This window comes from Myodes glareolus, chromosome X (assembly GCF_982192425.1).
Source record: "Myodes glareolus chromosome X, mMyoGla1.1, whole genome shotgun sequence".
Taxonomy (NCBI): domain Eukaryota; kingdom Metazoa; phylum Chordata; class Mammalia; order Rodentia; family Cricetidae; genus Myodes; species Myodes glareolus.
In genome coordinates, this window is record NC_142053.1 from 131,821,663 (window position 1) to 131,826,568 (window position 4,906).

At 46.5% G+C, this 4,906-nt stretch overlaps 1 pseudogene; it reads left to right on the forward strand.

The window, feature by feature from the left end:
- The first annotated feature begins 1,384 nt into the window (after positions 1-1,384).
- LOC125417861 (translation machinery-associated protein 7 pseudogene) lies at positions 1,385-1,691 on the forward strand (annotated as a pseudogene).
- The last annotated feature ends 3,215 nt before the right edge of the window (positions 1,692-4,906 follow it).

The window sequence follows — 4,906 nt, forward strand, 5'->3', positions numbered from 1 at the left end:
TGTGGGTTGTTCAGGGTTGAACCAAGTCCAATGGCACTACGGTCCCACTGTGGGACCATGACCACCATGGGCCACAGGCTTCCCTTGGGAAGGGAAGGGAAGGGAAGGGAAGGGAAGGGAAGGGAAGGGAAGGGAAGGGAAGGGAAGGGAAGGGAAGGGAAGGGAAGGGAAGGGAAGGGAAGGGAAGGGAAGGGAAGGGAAGAAGGGAAGAAGAAGAGAAGGCCACTTTCATTAACAGGAAGGTCAGCTATGGAACTGTCCTCATCCTGGACCACAGCCACCCTGTAGAATGGAGGCAGATGTCAGCTGGGCTGAAAACTGAGAACAGAGAGAACAGGGACCATTATGAGGTGCAGACGCTAAACAAGGAAGAAGAGGGAACGGATGACCCGGAAAGGCCACAGCGAACTGTGCTCAGGGCTGAGGAGAACTCAGAGCCCCAGAGCCTTGGTCTCTTCATCAGTTAGCTTGTAGTCAATGTAGACTCTCCATTCCTGGGCTTGGTGTAAGGAAAATACGGCTCACAAGGCGTGCTCAGTGGCACCTGGGGCAGAGGAAGGGCGGGGGAAACGCTCACAGCGTCATTACCACCAGAACAGCTCCCTGTCATTTGACTGTGCCATGCTGTCCACTAGAAGTTCTGTTCTCCACTTGACTGGCCATGACTGGCTCCGAATACTGAGGATGAGAACATGAGCCAAGGGCTGCAGGATGCAGCTACAACTTGGGGAGGCAAGAAGATGAATGACGTATTAAATGGTCAATGACTCTAGGAGCGTCAACCATTTAATATGACTCCTCATGCCGTGGTGACTCCCCAGCTATGAAATCATTTTCATTGCTACCTCATAACTGTAATTTTGCTACTATTATGAATTGTAATGTAAATAACTGATATGCAGGATAACTGATATGCAACCTCTCAGGGGTCACGGCCCACAGGTTGAGAACCAATGCCCTAGCTCCTCCTGAAGGACCAGCTTACAAACCTATGAGACCTCGGACTGTTAGAGTAAGCCTTGACCATCTCTGCCAGACCCTGACCAAGATCCTATGTTGAAACTCCAGCCCCTCCCCCCTCACTGCTACTGTCGCTCAATCAGCCACTATCACCCACATCCTGGTAGCCAGGGCAAAGCAGTTTCTAAAGGGAAAAAAAATATTGCCTTGTCTGGACAAACGACTCCATGAAGGATAAACTGCAGGCTTACATGTAGCTACAGCAGCTGCATTTAATTTCCCATTCTCCAAACCTCCTATAGAAACCCTAAGTACCCCTTCCCCTTCAGCAGACACCCTTTTTCTGCTATCTGCTCCTTGCTGCTGGAAATATACAGTTCAGGGCTTAGAACCAGGGTCTGAAGAAGGGGTGTCTGGAGGTGCCATGTCGGGCCGGGAAGGTGGCACAAAGAAACCCCTGAAGCAGCCCAAGAAGCAGGCCAAGGAAACGGACGCGGAAGGTACGGCTTTCAAGTAAAACAAAAACAGGAGCAGAAGAAGCTCGAGGAGCTAAAAGCCAAGGCCGCGGGGAAGGGACCCCTGGCCACAGGTGGGAGTAAGAAATCTGGCAAAAAGTCAGCTGTTCCTCATACCAGAGATGATGGTGACCCTCTTCCATTCCTATTTAAACATCTGGATTCCCTGAGATAACATCTTTGCCATCTACAGCTAGAATGAAGTGTTATCCTGGAGCCTGTGAAACATCTGGATTCCCTACTACAACATCTTTACCACCTATAGTTAGAATGAAGTGTTATCCTGGAGCCTCTTGTACATTGTAATAAGCTTTTAAAAAATAATAAAATAATACAATGAAAGAAAAAGGAATGTACAGTCCAGTCTGTTGAAGTCGGTTTCTTGTCTCTTTTGGCTTCATGTCTCTTTATCTCAGAAATCTAACATTATGCTGCTTCAGAAATAAAGTAGTGACTATTTGTGGGTCTGGGCCTCTCTAAGTTTGTTGTAAATCTGCAACAGGAGCAGAAAACTAATTCAGGCGGGAACATGAGCCAGTCTCCCATCCTTTCCTGCTCCTCTCCCTCCCTCGGGGCCATCTATGTCAGAAACACCCAGCCTACCATGTGGTGGGCCTCAGTGACTGAGACACTGGGCAGGTGCTAGTCCCCTAGAGACCAGCTCAGGAAGGTCCTTGGAGGCCCTCACCCTGCACATCATTGACATTGTAACAATCCATGCACAGATTGGGAACAATTGCTGTGAGGACATCAGCTGTAAATCCTTATGAGTGATGACAATGGCCAGCTCGAACACAAGCTTCTTTCGTGAAAGATGGACATTGTCACTGGCTGCGGTGCTTTTGGTCCCCAGTTGGTGGCTGTTTGGCGAGGATTAAAAAATGCGACCTTTCTGGAGGAAGTATGTCACTGGAGGTGGGCTTTGAGGTTTCAAAAGACTTACTACAGCCAGGCGGTGGTGGCACACTCCTTTAATCCCAGCACTCGGGAGGCAGAAGCGGGTGGATCTCTGTGAGTTCGAGGTCAGCCTGGTCTACAAGAGCTAGTTCCAAAGACAGGCTCCAAAGCTACAGAGAAACCCTGTCTTGAAAAACCAAAAAAAAAAAAAAAAGTTACGTCATTTCAAGTTCCACTCTCTCTGCTTCCTGTGTGAGGTTTGAGGTGTGAGCTCTCAGCTGTTGCTCCAGGCAGCATGCCCGCTGCTACTTGCTGCCGTGCTGCCCCATCATGATGGACTCTTAGCCCTCTGGAAATGTAATCCCAACAGAAACCCTTCCTTCTATAAGTTGCTCTGGTCATGGTGTTTTATTACGGAAATAAAAACGTAAGTCAGTGACTGACAGACTTGTCTCCTTTCAACTTCAGAGAACTGTTTGAGGAGAAAAGTTACTCCCTGACAACAGACGAGCCACGGGAGGCAGAAAGAACGGATCCATTGGGTGATGGCTGGGAAGACTCAGTCCAGGAGGCTGTCATTCTAGCCTCTGCCCTTGCCAGTCCTGCTATGCTACATCAAACACTACATCCACTAAATGAATGTGGGTCTGAGGAAGGTCATGTTACAAGCTTCCCCCAGAGGGTGCAATCACCCAGTCCAGGGGGTACCAAATCCCTCTTATGAATGAAGAACTGACACTCTGAGAGAACTAATAATTCTGTTCTAGTCATACAACCAGGCTTTTGGATGTCCTGGTTAATGATGGGAGTAACGAGGCCCAAGAGGACATGAACTTCATCATCCGAGGACAAGATGAGCATGTGTCACCCGTGGCCTGGGAGATAGGAGGCCCTGCGTCACAACCATTTCAGGATACAGGCTGATTCCTCACGGCATCACCTACCCGAACAGGGATGGGGAAGCTCCTGGGGCAGCCAGGAAAGAAGGCAAGAGACTGAACCCAGGGGGGCTTCGGAAGGCAGCAGGTCCCCTATACTTCATGCTTAGACCAGACTGGGATTGCTGGGAGCCATGCGCTACTCCCTCTCCTCACCGAAGTTTGGCTCGATTCGCTTTGTTGCCTGAGACTCTAAAATACAAACATACATTTTAAGAGTTGCAATGTTTTAATTATGTGTAGGTGTGTACGTGTGTTTGTATGTTCTTGAGTCTTGTGCACGCATGAGTGCAAGTGCCCGCAGAGACCAGAGACATCAGATCCCCTGGAGCTGGAGTCAGACACAGTTTGTCAGCTGTTTGATATAGATGCTAGGAACTGAACTCAGGCCCTCTGAAAGAGCAGCAAGTACTCTTAACTACTGAGTCACCTCTTCAGCCTCTAAACGTACACTTTGAAAGTGAATAACTAGACAAAATAAGCTGTACATCCATGAGTCACAGCCAAAGTGAACAATATTGAATAATGGACATCTCACAAGTCTTGTAGGCTCCTTCCTAACCACACCCCTCCCTCCCACAGAGGGAGTGCACAGTGACTTTGTAGTTATCCCCTCACCTTTCTTTACATTTTTTTCACATGGTAATGCATTAGTTTTACTTGTTTATGAACTTTGATTAAATGGTTCACATAATATATAAATACATATTTGGCTCTTTTCGCTCAACCTCACAGCCGTGTGATTCGCCCAGGTCATGCAGTGGGAGATCTTGCCTTCTCATTGCACAATATTCCATTTTGTGAATGTCACAAGTAATTAATATACCTGTTTGGGCCCTAGATTTTTCTCTTTGTAGTTTTCAGTACATTCTAGGATTAAGCCCTTCATCAGTTAGACATGCTTCCATTGGCTTCTCCCAAAATGTTACTTGTATCCCTTGGTCAGTAGGTATTCCTAATGCCATTTAATGTTTTACAGTTTTCATTTATGGTTAGTGTTCTTTGTGTCTTGTTGGAGGAAACTTTTCTATCCTGAGCATAAAACACTTTTCACAGCTGAGGATTAGGTATAGCTGGGTTACAGTGCTTATCTTTGCACAGAATGAAACCTTGACCCCCAACACCTCAAAGAACAACTTTGAGTCATATTATAAAGTCATTTTCTTTTCCTTTGCATATTTATGTTTTAATTCACAGAGAGTTTTTATTTATGATATAGGGATCAAAATTCATTTCTTCCAAAGTAGACACCCAATTGTTCCATTCATTAAAAGTTTCACTGTTCCCCTACTGGTCTAGAATCTTTTCTTAATCACTGATTCTATGTCTACATATGAGTGTTATCTGAGACCACCTATTTACCTAGGCTTGAACAATATTGCACCACCTGGATTAATGTACCTTTATGTCTCATTCCATACACATGTAAGAATTAATGTGTTGCCAGGCCGTGATGGCGCATGCTTTTAATCCCAGCACTCAGGAGGCAGAAAGCAGGCAGATCTCTGTGAGTTCGAGGCCAGCCTGGTCTACAGAGTGAGTTCCAGAACAGATTCCAAAGCTACAAAAACAAAAAAAAATTAATTTGTCACAATA